Here is a 16,518-nt window from a genome sequence, read left to right as displayed (position 1 = left end):
GGATATGCGGCCATGTTCTAGAAGAATTTAATCCTGACGTTGCTCCAATATCTGTGGCTGGCACCTTCAGAGAATACTGATGTGGAAAAGAATTTGGTATCTCTGTATTAAATAGATATATTCCCTGAAGATGCCAGCCACAGATGCTGGCAAAATGTCAGGAATAAACTCTTCTAGAACATGGCCACATACCCCGAAAAACCCACTATGGCTGCTGGCCATGAAAGCCTTCGACTTCACAATAAATATATTGTTTATCCTACAATTTTATGTACATTTTCCCACTGTAATTTCCATTTGGCTCAAAGTACTGCACCAATGTAAATATATTCAAACATTACAATTGTGATTAGTACCTCTACATAATATATATATATATATATATATATATATATATATATATATATATATATAATTATTTAATTATTTAATTCATTTCTATTATAGTTATATCTCCCCATTACTGGGACTGGTATTCTAAAAAATTTAGGTCGTTTCTGATTTATGATGACTCAAAGGCAAGATTTGGCGAGATTGGTTCAGAGTGGATTTGCCTTTGGCTTCCCCTGAGGCTGAGAAAATGTGACTTGACTCATTCAGTGGATTTCCATGGCTGTCTGAGGGATTCCAACACTAACATTTTAATGTGAAGTCAAAGGCTTTCATGGCCGGCATCCATAGGTTTTTTTTGTGGATTTTATCGGACTATCTGGCCATGTTCTAGAAGAGTTTCTTCCTGATGTTTCGCGTGCCTCTGTGGCTGGCATCTTCAGAGAATGCTCTGAAGAGACCAGCCACAGATGCTGGCGAAATGTCAGGAATAAACTCTTCTAGAACATAGCTACATAGCCCAATAAAACCCACAAAAAACTACTAAAATTTTAAATGCTGACAAAACCCAGAGTGGACTTATTTCATCATTAACATGGAAGCCCCAGCTTCCACCAACAGCAGAATCCAACAGGACCAAACCATCAAGGTTCAGTGTTATGCATGCTTCATTGAGTTCTGCTGCTACTGCACCCCAGGCCTGTGGAGGGTTACTGAATGGCTACACCTGTTTTTGAACATAAGGATCAGCACCTGGAATACATCCTTTATAGTCCAAATTAAAACCCAGAGTAGATTCACCAAGTTCCTAAATGAGAAGCCACTGTGTGACCTTTTGCTTCTTTTGTTTAGAAAAATGGCCTTTTGCACTAGAATTTCCAGAATTCCCAATTTCTAAGTGAATCAAAATGTAACTGTTAAAGTATTGTGCTTACAATTATGCTAGGAGGCTGGTGCCAAGTGAGGCTCTGCCGCTTTTGCCTTTATTTCTTTTCTGCCAAACAGAGGAAATCCTAGAATATTTATATCCTGAGTGTGAAGTTGATGGCTTTCATGGATGGCATGTATATTTTTTTGTGGGTTTTTTGGGCTATATGGCCATGTTGTGGAAGAATTTATGGCTGATGTTTAGCCTTAGCCACAGATGCAGGTGAAACGTCAGGAATAAACTCTTCCAGAACATGACCATGTGACCCAAAAAAACACACAAAAAACTTCATAGAATCACAGAGTTGGAAGAGACCACAAGGGCCATCCAGTACAACCCCATTCTGCCATGCAGGAAATCACAATCAAAGCATCCCCGACACATGGCCATCCAGCCTCTGTTTAAAGACCTCCAAGGAAGGAGACTCCTCTACACTCTGAGGGAGTTGCCCTCCATATCCTGACTTTGTGTCAATAATGAGACTCAAAATGGCTTTGTTGTTGTTGTTGTTCTCTGCCTTCAAGTCATTTCTGATTTACGGCAATCCTAAGGCAAGCTTATAACTGAGTTTTCTTGGCAAGATTTGGCGCGATTACATATTAAAAGGATTATATATTAAGTATTTGAAGGAGGTGTCCTACTGAGGGTGGAGCAAGCTTGTTTTCTGCTTCTCCAGAGAACAGGAGCTGGAACAATGGAAGAGCTACCTGACAATAAGAGCTTTTTGTAGTAGAATAGGCTGCCTAGGAGTGTGGCGGAGTCTCCTTCTTTAGGGGTTTTTAAACAGAGATTGGATGGCCATCTGTTAGGGGAGCTGTAATAATAATAATATTAATTGTTGTTCCCCACCTCGATGGGGAGAGGCAGGTAAGAAATTATTATTAATAATAATTATTTCTTAGCCACCTCTCCATGTGGATTAAGGCAGGGAACAAAAACAATTAACATTCAAAAATATACACATATTAAAACAATCCACATTTAAAATTCCCAGTTTAAAAATAATCTGGATAAGCTTGTGGGAAGAGATGGGTCTTTTAATGCTCTTTTAAACTCAGACAGCGTATTCAGCTATCAAACACTTTGACGGTGCCTTCCTGCATGGCAGAATGGGGTTGAATTGGATGGCCCTTGGGGGTCTCTCTCAACTCTAGGATGCTATGATTTCTAGAATCCAAACCTGTTCTCCAGTAGTCCAGCAACCAAAGCACTACATCACACTGCTCTCCTATTTACATATATTCAAAGGTATCTCGGTTGCCACCTAAATACCCAAAAAGGCACCTGTTCCAATCTTATCTTGGAAGCTAAGCAGCGTCAGCTCTGGTTAGTCATTGGATGGGAGACCACCAAGCAATCCCGGGTGCTGTAGGCTCTATTTTAGAGGAAGGAATTGGCAATTCTGAGTATCTCTTGCCTAAGAAAACCCTGAGAGCAAGGCAGTGTGATGTAGTGGTTTGAGCACTGGGCTATGACTCCGGAGCCCAGGGTTTGAATCCTAGCTTGGCCATGGAAACCCACTGGGTGACCTTGGGCAAGTCACACTCTCTCAGCCTTAGAGGATGGCAATGGCAAACCCAATGTAGGACATTCAAGAAAAATGGAGGGCATGACCACATAAAAGCTAAAAACACTCATATAAATATAAACCCATGCTTCTTAATCCTGCTCAAAATGGAGAGCCTTTTGGAATTCCTCCTGGACAGAAGGCTGAAATGGAGGACATGCCCTGGAAAAGGAGGACCCCTGGTCACCCTACACACACACACACCATTTAGATTGCAGGTTACTCTCTAGGAGTTCAGCCAAGAAGACATCTTTATGGCACCTTTTGGTCCTCCAGTTGTTTGGGACTTCAGCTCCCCGAATTCCTGAGTGTTGGCTGCACTGGCTGGGGCTTCTGGGAGTTGAAGTCCAAAATACCTGGAGGACCAAAGTCCACACCATTTCCTTCCTGCTGCCTTGCCCAGCCTTCCTCTGTTCCCTATGGTCTCGTCTGTCCTCCATGGAAGCACATGGCAGAAGAGCATCTCTAGGTGGAAAGCTCCAACTGCTCTGATACAACTTTCTTTTCTGTAAGATTTCTTCAAAGAGAGGAACCTGGTGTGATCACCCACAAAGATTTGTGTGAGAAAAATGACTTTTATATACTATATATATATATATATGTATGTATATATAAAGACTGATTTCTTTCTCCCCTAGACCTTATGTTTTGGTGGATTGAGTATTAGTTCCTGAATGATTCTGCCTAGTTCCTTAATGTTTTTATTTGAGGGATCCAGTAGTACAAGGAGAGCCTCCCTTATCCAGAATTCCTGAAATCCAAAATATTTAAAAAACCAAAACTTTTTTCATAAGTGGCTTTTTTAATTAAATGTTATTGAAACATAAAAACTCACATTCACACATATGACAAAACAAACCAAGACTACTCTTCAACAGCAACACATTTTCAATAACAAACTTAATGATTAAAGTTAGTTATTTCTTTCTATCTTAGTACTTCTTAATAATCACAGTCACCCCCCCAAAAAAAGAATAATTTGACTTCCCCTTTCTGTTATATCATACCGAAGTTCAATTTATATCGTATAATATATACATCTAACTTAATTTCTTATTTAATTACCAAACCATAATTTTCTTTCTTCTAAATCAACTTTAAACCCCTTTTCTCTCCAAAAATCTTTAAGCATTCCCATTTTTTGCCAACATTATTTTTAGTTTTGCCTTTTAGAATAGCCGTTAAGCTATCTGATAGCTTGAGGTAGCAACACCTTTGCTTTCTGATGATTTGATGTACACACATTTTGTTTCATGCACAGATTTAAAATATTGTATCAAATTACCTTCAGGCTATGTGTATATATGAAACATACATGAATGTTGTGTTTGAACTTGGATCCCATCTCTAAGGTTGTTCATTATGTTCTCGCTGGGTGCCATAAAGTTGTTTCTGACTTATGGAAACCCTAAAGTGAACCTATCATTTTTTTTCTCTACAAGTTTCTTCAGAGAGGGTTTGCTGTTGCCATTCTCTGAGGCTGAGAGAGTGTGACTTGACCAAGGCCACTCACTGGGTTTCATGGTTGAGCAGCGATTCAAACCCTAGTCTCCAGAGTCCTAGTCCTGTGCTCAAAGCATGTTGTTATCATGTGCCTTCGAGTCATTTCTGAATTATGGTGACCCTAATGCTTTTCATGGCAAGTTTCTTCAGAGAGAGTTTCAGAGTGGTCTCAGAGTGATAGTCCAATGCTCAACCACTGCACCACACTGGCTCTCCTTATGAATATATCTCCAAATACAGGCATTCCAAAATCCAAAAAAAATATATATCTAAAATCCCAAACACCCCTGGTCCCAAGCATTTCGGATAAAGGGGATATAACCTGTATGATAATAATATATTTATTTCTTATACGCATCTCCCCATGGATCAAGGCGGTGGACAATAACAATTAACAAACAAAGACATCAGCTAAAACACACATCAGTTTATAACATATTTTGTACGTTGCGATGTATGAAATTTCTATCATATTTCCCAACAGGATTTTGGACCCCAGGCAAGATTGTTTGGCCTTTAGTTTCCTCTTGTGTATTTTTCATAAGATTACACCCTACCTCCACCCTTCCAAATATGCGCACTAACTATATTTTCTTTTTCCTTTTTGATCCTCTTGGGCTGTTCAGTTTTCTGAATCAATAAGCAAGCAAAATGTCCCATCAAAGCGACGAAAGACTGACCAGGAGTAATTACTGCTATTGGAAGATAAGAATTGAGGCTTATTTAACTGTTCACAGCGTTTATGAATGCATTAAAAAGGAAAAACCAGTAGGAGAAGATGCCACTGACTGGGAGAGAAAGGATTCTGTAGCCCAGGATCTAATACGTAATTGTTTGGCAAAAGATCAATTAATTTTGGTGAAAGACTGTAACACGGCTAAAGAAATGTTGGATACTCTTCAACAAGCATTTGGCTACAGATGTGTTGGATGCGGGGTAATGTGGATGAGAAAGTTAACGGAACAGAAGCTTGAGTCCAAGGACAACTATGAAACACATATTGCCAACTTGTTTAAAATTTTTGATAATTTGGAATTAAACGGAGCTAAGTTCACTGATGAACTAAAGACGATAAATCTTCTTGTGACCTTAGGAAAGCAGTTTGATGGTTTCATTTCTATGCTGGGTGAGATAAGATCCCTTACATTTTTGGATGTTCTCACACGGCTTAGATTTGAATGTACTGAAGTGACAGCATCAGCCTCTTTCTGCAACCAAAATAGATCAAACTATTCAGTCAACAGGAAAGGTCGGCCAAAATTTCCACGCAAGAACCAATTAGAAATCCAGTGCTTTTTATGTGACCAGAAGGGCCGTATTGCCAAAAACTGTACCCGTCCCTAAAAATCCCTCCATGGCTCAGCCATGGTGCCAACCGATCTCACCCAGCACAAATTTGAGGAAGCAAATTTCTTTCAGAGGAAAAGGTGATGGCAATTGAGGACTACAAACAAGAATCAGATTTCTGGATTATATCTTCAAACTGTGCCAGCCTTAGTACATTTTCTTATACTTTTTCTCAATTTTTTGTTGTTGATGTTAACTGCCTTCAAGCAGACGTCGACTCATGGTGACCCCATGATATTATTCAAAAGAGAACAAAAGGAATAATTCAAGTTGCTAATGGAAAAAAGGCAGCATATTAATAAAATAAATAATAATAAACATAATTTGTGTGAGTAAAACTACTTTTATATACCTTAAGGAGAAGACTTAAGGTTAATTTCTTTTTCTGCTAGACGTTGCGTGGGGCGGATGACGTAGGCTGGTGAACTGTTTCAACTTCTGCCTAGAACATTAATTACTTACCTTGGGAGATTCACACTACCATCTCTCACATTCTCCACCACTGAACTGGCTTAACAAGACTAGTATTTGAAAGGGATCTAGGAATCCTAGTAGACCACAAGTTGAACATGAGTCAGCAGTGTGATGCAGCAGCTAAAAAAGCCAATGTGGTTCTAGGCCTCATCAATAGAAGTATAGTGTCTAGATCAAGGGAAGTAATAATGCCACGCTATTCTACTCTGGTCAGACACGGTTAGTTCAGTATGAAGCAGTATAGAAATGAAGCTGTTTTGTTTGTTTTGATGGCCATTGAAGTTTCCTACAACTTATGATTCTGTGACCCAATCAGCAGTCCTCAAAATTAGATCTGCATTCTAAGATTGACAGTCACACAAGTCAAGCCAGTCACAGCTTCAGCTTCAGTTCACAATCAATTTCATCCAGCCTGGGACCAATGGTCACTTTACTGGATCCAGTTAAGACTTGTCACACAGCTTCCCTCCTGCTTGTTGCATGCTTCTAGTCATTTCCGACTTATGGTGGCGGCAAACCTATTATAGGGTTTTCTTGGCAAGATGTGTTCAGAGGAGGTTTGTCATTGCCTTCCCCTGAGGCTGAGAGAGAGTGACTTGCCATACATAGTTGGTTTCATGGCCAAGCTGGGAATCAAATTCTGGTCTCCAGAGCTGTCGAACACTCAAACCACTACGCTACCCTCCTGCACCCAGTGGTAACTCTTGAACTGCATATACTCAGGGTGACAGTCCCTGAAACAATACCCCTAAAGAGAATCGAAAAATATTGTGGTGTGTGCCACCTTCAAGTCATTTCGAACTCATGCCTCCCCTAAGGTGACCCTATTGCTGCATTTTCTTGGCAAGATTTATTCAGAGTGGGGTTGCCTTTGCCTTCCTTTGAGGCTGAGAGAGTGTGGCTTGCCCAATATCACCAGGTGGGTTACCATGGCTGAGTCAGGAATTCAACCTTGGTCTCCAGAGTCGGAGTCTAACACGCAAACCACTACAACATGCAGGCTCTCATCCCAAAAACAGACTGCTGTATTGCTCCATGTCAACAAACCAGTTTTAGCTGTTTGCACTTACACCAGGAACAGGTGCTTTGTATAGTTAATGGGCCTTAATTGCCCTTTCAGCAGGGAACTGTAATTAAAAATTTGTAAGCCATTTTGAGAGCATTTCTAAAGAGTGCGGTATAAATACAAATACTGTAAATTAATTTTAAAAATAATAAAAATAAATCCAGCACACTGTTTAAGCAGGACTGGCCTTGTGTGATCGATCCCCAAAAGTCCTGCAAGTATAAAAAGGAGTTTACCTGCTTGTGGAAAGATAGTATGGAGGATGCCAGTCTGAACTCTCAAAGAAGCAAGTTCCAGAGCCTGAGGGCAGCCACTGAAAAGGCACTTCCTCCGTCCTGTATTTCCATGAGATATACCTGTGAGGGTGAGGGGGGTGCACATAAAAGGGCCTCTCCAAAGATATCAAAACATGGACAGGTTTGTATGGGAAAATACAGACCTACAAGTAGTCTGGGCCTGAGTAGTACAGTAGGCCCTTGGTATCTGCTGCGGTTTGGTTCCAGGTTGTCCCATGGATAACAAAATCTGTGGATGCTCAAGTCCCATTAAATACAAAGGCGTATTAAAGGGTATCCCTTATATAGAAATAGCAAAATCAACGTTTGCTTTTTGGAATTTATATCTTTTTTTTTTTTAATATTTTCAACCTGTGGATGCTGGAATCTGTAATTAGCACTTTAAATTCTGCCTGGAAATGCTCTAATTTTACAGCATATAATAATGTGTTTCATGTAAATTTGTGATTACAGAAGCTGCTACATGGTGGAAGAACCACAAGACACTACAAAAATTGATCAGGCAAACCTATTAGTAATATTATTAAACATTAGAACATGGGAGTACCGTCAGTTCAGTAGCATAAACCTTGTGGAATGAAATGTCTTTCTCTGGAGTCAAAAGAAGGAAAAGTTAAAAGGAGAATTCCCTTTAAGAATAAAGCCAGGTGAATTTTAAAATCAAGAACTCCTGTTTTCCTCAATGAGCCTTTTGATATTAAAGCAATAATACCAGCTGTTTCCAGTTAGGACTTAGAAGTATATAAAGCTCCTTTTTAGGGCCTTAGCTTATTTGGGCTGTAGAAGACTGAAAAATTGGCATGTTGAGATTGAAAATCCTCTTTGTTTTGGGTGAGTTTATTTATTGTTTGAGGGGAAAAGCTGAGTAGTCAAGAGTGGTAAGTATGTGTTACTCATTACTAAAATGTTACTGATTTTCCCCATTTTAGGAAAAGAAAACTCTTTATTAGCAAACTGCAGTTTTATACTGTTGGGGATAATTATTTGTTGTCATAATGTAGAAATGTATCTCTCAATAACAATGTTACTGTAATTTTATCTATCTATAGTTATTTTTTTATAATTTATAATTTACAACTTTTATACGCAAGTTATATTTGCTTGTTGTGTGCCTTAACCTATCCCAGAGTTTTCTTAGCAGACTTTGTTTAGAGGGAATTTGCCATTGCCTTCCTCTGAGGCTGAGAGTGTGTGATTTGCCCAAGATCTCAGTGGGTTTCCACTGACCAAGCGGGGATTTGAACTCTAGTCCCCCAGAGTCCTATTGCAACACTTAAACCACTATACCATGTCTGCTTGCTTGAATCCCTCCCTATGTCCTACAGTCTCAAGGCAGGGTGTGAGTAAAATCAGTTGAAGCAACTTAAAACCATGGTAATTTAAATTTTAATGGATACAGAACAAAAGGCTATGAAAACTATTTAACACATTAGAACAGTGCAACAGTTCTGATGCACTTCAGGATTAAGGAGCCCTGGTGACACAGTGGTTAAATGCCTGTACTGCAGCCATTCACTCAAACCCACAAGGTTGCGAGTTCAAGACCAGCAAAAGGGCCCAAGCTTGACTCAGGCTTGCATCCTTCCAAGGTTGCTAAAATGAGTACCCAGACTGTTGGGGGCAAATTAGCTTACTTGCTGTTCACTGCTATGGTATATAAATAAAACAAATAATAATAATATTATTAAGTTGATAGGATTAATATACTTTTTATATTAGTTTACTCTTGTTTATATGTATGTTTAAAGCTTAGAACAAAAACTCTTTCTGTTTTGTTCAAGATATTTCTCGCAGTTCATTAAAATTTAGAACGATCTGGGCACATGATGTGTATTTTGCTATGGCTGATTCTGTTGTTTTTCTGATTTAATGCTTCATAGAATCCTAGAGCTGGAAGGGGCCTTGTGGACCATAGAGTTGAATCTTTTGCTCAGTGCAGGACTTGCATTCCCAGGAGGTGGCTTTCCAACCTCTTCTAGAAGATGACCAAAGAAGGAGACTCCATCATCGCTCTGGGTAACTAGTTCTGTTGTTGAACCACTCTTACTATCAAGAAGGTCCTTCTCATGTTCAATTGAAATCTGTCCTCTTATAATTTAAAACCATTAGGCCTGGTCCTACCCTTTGGAGTAGCAGTTAAGCCTCTCTGTCAGTCCTTGAGGTATTTAAAGAGTGAAATCACTCCATCTTCTCTTTCGAGCTGAACATACCCAGCTCCTTCAACTTCTCCTCCTGTGTTTGTTCTCCTTACCTCTTGACATTTTCATTGCCTTCTTCTGAACTCACTCCAACTTGTCTATATCTTTCTCTTTTCAGTAAGAACCTGATGCCTAGAGAAATGGAGAAAATGAGAAATGAAGGCTTGGTTTTCTTGAAGAAAGAGCATACAGTACTCCTGTATCACTGATGCAAGTCCCTTGTAGCTGCTACAGGATCCTTCAGAAGAGATATCAGATATCCAGAGAAACCTGGACTTCAGTTCAGGCTTGGTTTCTTACAAGGAAGAAGAATTTGGCACCCCCCAAAATTATACTCAATACCTATTAATCACCAGAACCCCAAACAACAAAACATCTTTCTTCTCTGAATTCAGTTCATCCATTCTTCACCAAGTTGGAATTGTTGCCAGAGTTTTGGTCTAAGGTTTTTAAAACCCTCTTTGTCCTCCTATAGACTCAACCTGTATTAGCTCCTTTAGAGTTAGCTATGGAGCCGATGTTGTTATCTCAGATAGATCATCTGCAAGTATCATTCCCCACTACTACTCACTGACAGATGTTTTCAGACAACAGCAGTGAGAGCTAACTCTAGAGGAGCTAGTACTGCACATAAGATAGTAAACCACTTCTGAAGCCTTTTAATAGATCTGAGCAGAGTTGGTGATGACCAGGGACCCTGGTGCTCTGTCATTCATATGGTCGCCAGAAGTAAAGATAGGCTTTCTTGTTTATGTGGATTCTTTGACAGATAGTTGAAATTGTTTCCACACTCCAATATAAATTGGATAAGTAGGATTTTTTAAAATTATAGCTACAACCTGTTTCCATCCATTCCCCAGTGTGGATTCTTAGATGTATGTCAAGGAACACCTTGAGTAAAGCTTATCTACAAGTGAAGCTTTACTATGATTTCTCATCTGTATGGGTTCTTTGATGTGAAAGGACATTTTGCTGTTACTGAAGTTCTATCCACATTCCAAACATGTAACTAGTTTCTCACATGGGTAGATTCTCTGCTGTGAAGTGAGACTTACGCCATGACTTTCCACACCCTGTGTGGAAATTATTGGTACTTTGTACACTCCCAGGCACATATATGGTCTTTCCCCTGTGTGCCTTACTTGATGTTGAATGGGGTTCTGTTATCAGTTAAGGCATCTTCCCCGACTCCATGCATTTATATGGCTTCCTGTGTGGGCCTTCTAGTGTGCACAAAGGCATTATCTAGCGCTGAACATGGGGAGGAAAAGGATAGGATGATGCATGGGGAGGGGAAAAGCCCCCCAAAGTCTTTTTCAGAAAGTTGGAAGTCTTTCGTCCAACTCCTTTTCCTGCTAACAATGAGAGGAAGACTGAGAAGCACAAACTCTCAAGGGAAGGAAGGCATGAAAGCCTGTGGTTTTAAAGCTATTTATAAATAGAGGTTTTTATCTGCTTTGAAATGTTTTTATGTGTATATTTAATATTTAATCAATTTTATTATTTATATATTTTATGTACAGCGCTGTGCTAATATACAGTGCTATATTAATAATAATAATAATAATAATAATAATGTTCCTATCCATTGTACAGTGGCTCAGGAGCTCTGGTGAAATTAAGGTATTAATTATTTTATTATTAGTGAAGTTATTTATTATTAGTGAGGTATTATTTATTGTTATGCCGGATTATTAATACATCCTTGAGGGAAGGGCAATTTCCATCTGAACTAAAATTGGCCATCGTAAAACCTTTATTAAAAAAGCCCTCCCTCGACCCCCTGGTACATAATAATTATCGGCCTGTTACGCTGCTTCCATTTTTGGGGAAGGTGATTGAGAGGGCGGTTGCAATCCAGCTTCAGGCGGTCTTGGATGAAACGGATTATCTGGACCCATTTCAAACTGGCTTCCGGACGGGTTACGGGGTTGAGACGGCCATGGTCGCCTTGGTCGATGATCTCCGTCTGGGCATCGACAGGGGAAGCGTGTCCCTGTTGGTGCTCTTGGACATCTCAGCGGCTTTCAATACCATAGACCATGGTATCCTTCTGGGGCGCCTGGCAGAGGTGGGAATCGGGGGCTCTGCGCTCCAGTGGTTCCGGTCCTACCTCTCTGGGAGGTCCCAGATGGTGCAGCTGGGAGACGTGTGCTCCGATGAGAGGACCCTTATAACTGGGGTCCCTCAAGGAGCCATTCTGTCTCCCATGCTATTTAACATTTACATGAAACCGCTGGGAGAGATCATCCGGAGACATGGGGCGCGGGGTTATCAGTACGCTGATGACACCCAAATCATTTTCTCTATGTCTCCGACTGATGCAGTGACCGGGGATGGCGTCTCTCCTCTCGTGGCCTGTCTGGAGTTAGTAATGGGCTGGATGAGGGAAAACCGACTCAAACTGAATCCAGAGAAAACGGAGGTACTTGTGATAGGTTCCCCTGGTCCAGGAATGGCGGTAGTTCCACCTGTCCTGAACGGGGTCACGCTCCCTGTGAAGGACTCTTTGCGCAGTCTGGGGGTGTTTCTTGACTCGTCGCTTCACCTGACTGCTCAGGTGAATGCAACGGTCAGGAACACCTGTTATCAGCTTCGGCTTATTCGCCAGCTGCGCCCATACCTGGCCCAGAGGGACCTTGAAACGGTAGTACACGCTCTGGTAACCTCGAGATTGGATTTCTGCAACGCACTCTACATGGGGCAACCCTTATACCAAACCCGGAAGCTACAAATGGTACAGAATATGGCAGCTAGGCTGGTCACTGGAACCTCCAGGGCCAGCCATATTACACCGGTGCTCAAAGATCTGCATTGGCTGCCGAGTCGCTTCCGGGCACAATATAAGGTGTTGGTGATGACCTATAAAGCCCTAAATGGCTTGGGCCCAGGATACCTGAAGGACCGCCTCTCCCCGTACATTCCGTCCCGCACCCTCAGAACATCTGGGCAGCAACTACTTAGGGTGTCAGGGGCTAGGTTGACCTCCACTGTGAGGAAGACATTTTCCATCGCCGCCCCGGCCCTTTGGAACATGCTGCCCACAGAGCTCCGCTCGGCCACCTCCCTGGCCCAATTTAGAAAGGATCTGAAAACCTTTCTATTTCAGCTTGCATTCCCCGATTAAAGTCCAGTGGGCCTCCCTCCTCTTCTGTGGCAAAGAGGACTGGCTAACGGGGGTTTTATGCTGTTTCTGTGTATTTGTTTTAACGTTGATGTATACGCTGTGTTTTTATTGATTTTATGTTGTCAACTGCCCTGATCTTTGGAAGGGCGGTTTATTTATTATTATTAAGTGCAGGTTCAGATGGATAGTAGTGCCTTTCTCTATATAGCACACAATGCTATTTTTCTATTGCATCCTTTAAAGACCAGACTAACTGCTACCTCCCAGGGGGCCTTCTCTGCAATTGCTCCCAAACTATGGAATGGCCTGCCGGACGAGATCCGTCAAATTGCCAGCTTAGACAGCTTTTAAAAAGCTCTCAAGACAGATCTCTTCTTTCAGACCTTTCCTGAATAAAAGTGCCCGGCCACAGAATGACTGCCCCTGCATCGTGTATCAGCCCACCACTCTGTCCCTGTATTATTATTATTGTATTTTATTGTGTTTTAATAGATATTTTAATTGTACATGTTTAATCCTGTTTTAAGGGGGGGAATTTGGGACATAGTTTTGTGAATGTGGATTTTAATATATTGTGAGCCGCTTTGATTGTCCTGTAACAGAAAAGCGGGATATAAATAAAAGTTTTATTTATTTATTTTATTATTCTCTTCTTGCAGGAGATGGTAACAAAAGTGAGCCTTTGTTGAATGGATCTTTCCAGTTAGAAAAAAAGGCTCAATCTTAAGAATTAAATTTTTTAAAAATACTAGCTTGACTGCAGTTACCCAGAGGACCTTTTAATCTGTCGCTCCCAAACGATGGAATGGCCTGTCGGAGGAGATCTGATTCATTACTAAACAGGATGACTTCAAAAGGGCCATCACGACAGATCTTTTGACAGGCCTTTCCTGAACAATTCGCTTGGTCACCCCGCTGATACATACTATTCTTCTGATTACTTCCTACTGATTACCTCACATATCTCTTTTCTTCCTGTTTCTGACTGTTTAACTAACTGTTTTAATGATTTAACTTATAGTTTATTATGATATGTTGAATTATTATGTCATATGTGCAAGGAGAGAGGGCATAGCAGGATTTATTTGTATTGTCTGAATTTTATGGTAGTCGTAAGCTGCCTTGATCCTAAGGGATGAAAATAAATTGTTGTTATTCCTGCCGCCCATGTGGATTGTCAGACTAGCATGAAGGTTTGAAATACAGCTGAATTTAAACTATGTAGTTTTTACTGTTTTTATTTTTAATTGATACAAAATAAAAGGGCAGGCTTTATTGTAATTGGTGCCTCCAAGTTGTTTTCGACTTACAACGACCCTAAGATGTGCCTGAAAAAGGAGGCATCTCTCATAGCAAGGTATCCCTGGGAAAAGAAACCCTAAAGCACTAAGCCTAAACCAACCTCCAAGTCTCAACCAGGCTCTTTTTGTTTACTGTCTTCCAATCAAGGCAGCTTTGACCTAGGAATGAATGAGAGACCTCTAAGGGATTCAGCAGCTGAGGCCTTGCAAAGTCAAGGCAGCAGCCCTGGCTTCCTTGATTGAATGCATCCATCAAATGGCAGAGGCTTTTCCTGCCCCACACATCTTCCTTTTCCCCAAATGCAACACTGCAAAGTCTGGAAAAGAAGGCTTTGGAGAGACTAGCCCAAAAAACCAAATGGGACCCCTCCCGCTATGAAAAAAGTGGGGCAGAAAGTAACCCCCCTCTTCTGTCCCCCCATGTCTAGGATCCTCCTTTCAAATTACTTTAGGTTAAATAATCTAGAAATGTATAGGTCTTCTGGGGCACTCTACTGGATGTTGACCATAGAGTTGTATGTTTATAGGAGAACCTATAAATTCTTAGAAGACTTCTCCGGGCATTTGTAGGTCCTTCAGCATGGTTCTATAGTCAACCTCTAGCGGATGTTGACCACTAGAGATTTCTAGAAAGGTGTTCTCTCAGGTTTAAAAACTCTGTTTATTTGCGTTTTTCCGCTTCCAAGGAATCCTGTGCCCCTAATCCCAGCGAATGTGGAGGGCCCACTGTGTTTGGTGCCAACCCAGGACTTCTTGCTGCCCGAGGCTCAGAGCAAAGCTTGGCAAGGGCACTCCTCCCCTTCCTCTCCCACTTAGGTAAAACCTTTGGATTACCAGGCAAACCTTGTTGTTGTTTTTATGTCCCTTCAAGTTGTTTCCTACTTATGTTGACTCCGTCCAAGGCAAACCTATCATGGAGTTTTCTTGGCAAGATTTGTTCAGAGGAGCTTTGCCTTTGCCTTCCCCTGAGGCTGAGAGAGTGTGACTTCCCTAGTCCAACGCTCAAACCACTGTGATGATTCTCAAATGAATATTACTCTTCTCTAATTGGGTTTATTGCAGGAAAAACACAACATAATTATAAAGTCAAACAGAAAACCAAGGCGACTGCCAATAAGACATTCAAATTATAGGATGTGGAGGCAGTGTTGAAAAGATAACTAGTTACCCTAAAACTCTCTAAACTATTTTACTCTTATGGTTGAATTTGATGCCAAAGGCCAGTATGACATTGCGGAGGCATTCATACATTTTCAATGCACTCAACAAAAGGAAACCAATCAATTAAACATGGCCCGGGGGGGGGGGGCAGTCAGCCTGTGATTCACTGTGTAACATCATAACTATGGTGTTTATACATATATAAATCTCATGCTGGTGGGGCAGTGGTTAAATGCCTGTACAGCAGCCACTCACTCAAAACCATAAGTTCAAGACCAGTGAAAGAGCTCAAGCTCGACTCAGGCTTGCATCCTTCTGAGGAGATCGCTAAAATGAGTACCCAGATTGTTGGGGGCAAATTAGCTTACAGTTGTAAACTGCTTAGACACAGCTAGTTCAGTATTAAGAGGTATATAAATGAAGCTTTTTTTGTTTGTGTATTCCTGCATGGCAGGGAGTTGGACTGTGGTCTCTTCCAACTCTATGATTCTATGATCTGGGATTCCAGCCATTACTTCCCCAGTGACTTTTACAGGTTTATGGATTCAGGTATCATCACACAATAACTGTCCATCTTTTGTACTGATTTGTTTAATTCAACGGTGTGTTTGATTCTGATCTTCAGATCACTCAGGTGGTCCTGTCTATGCTTTTCATTCAGTTTTTCATACATGTTGAAAATCACACATAGATAGAAGCACCAAATCATACATGTGTCGACCTTATATGGCATAATTTCCATGGTTGCGCTCCTCTGGACACACTCCAGTTTCTGAACATCCTTTTTGAATTGTGGTGCCCAGAACTGGACACAATATTCAAGGTGGGGCCTGACCACAGCAGAATAGTGACATTAATACTATCCTTGATCTAGACACTATAGTTCTATTGATGCAGCCTAAAACCGCATTGGCCTTTTTAGCAGCTGCATCACATTGCTGACTCGTGTTCATCTTGTGGTCTAGGCATGGTACAGACTGCGCCAAAGGGGTGGGTCTGTGGCGCCCCTTTTTGCTTCAGATTGGGGGCAGGTTAGCCTCACTGGCAAACCTGTGACCCCAATCCGGAGTTTTTCCAGACCACAAAGAAGCGGCAAAACCCGGAAAAGGGGTGTGCATGGAACTTCATGCCCCTGGTCACCCCGGGAGCCAGAGCCATGGGAGAAAGGGGCCGCCCAGCTCTTTTCTCCCTGGCATTGTTCCTACAGCCGTTTGGTTGCT

General features: G+C 41.2%; 1 protein-coding gene and 1 long non-coding RNA gene across 4 annotated transcripts in view; one reads left to right on the top strand and one right to left on the bottom strand.

Annotated features, from left to right (window-relative positions):
- Positions 1-3,241, bottom strand: part of LOC121924282 (gastrula zinc finger protein XlCGF52.1-like) — a 21,899-nt gene extending 18,658 nt beyond the window's left edge. Inside the window, exon 1 of one of the 3 annotated variants that reach the window (XM_042455608.1) lies at positions 3,030-3,241. The gene's annotated coding sequence lies outside the window, so the exon portion shown is untranslated. The remainder of the gene's footprint in view (positions 1-3,029) is intronic. The other 2 variants (XM_042455603.1, XM_042455607.1) reach the window with 2 other exon arrangements.
- A 4,717-nt stretch (positions 3,242-7,958) lies between these two features.
- On the top strand, positions 7,959-10,384 carry LOC121924300. The gene is made up of 3 exons (XR_006102565.1): positions 7,959-8,158; positions 9,392-9,527; positions 9,828-10,384. It is a non-coding gene; the product is annotated as an uncharacterized LOC121924300 (long non-coding RNA).
- Positions 10,385-16,518: the final 6,134 nt, after the last annotated feature.

This window comes from Sceloporus undulatus, chromosome 2 (genome assembly GCF_019175285.1).
Source record: "Sceloporus undulatus isolate JIND9_A2432 ecotype Alabama chromosome 2, SceUnd_v1.1, whole genome shotgun sequence".
Lineage (NCBI taxonomy): Eukaryota > Metazoa > Chordata > Lepidosauria > Squamata > Phrynosomatidae > Sceloporus > Sceloporus undulatus.
The sequence above is the reverse complement of the archived record's forward strand: the minus strand, read 5'-3'. Positions and strand labels throughout refer to the sequence as shown.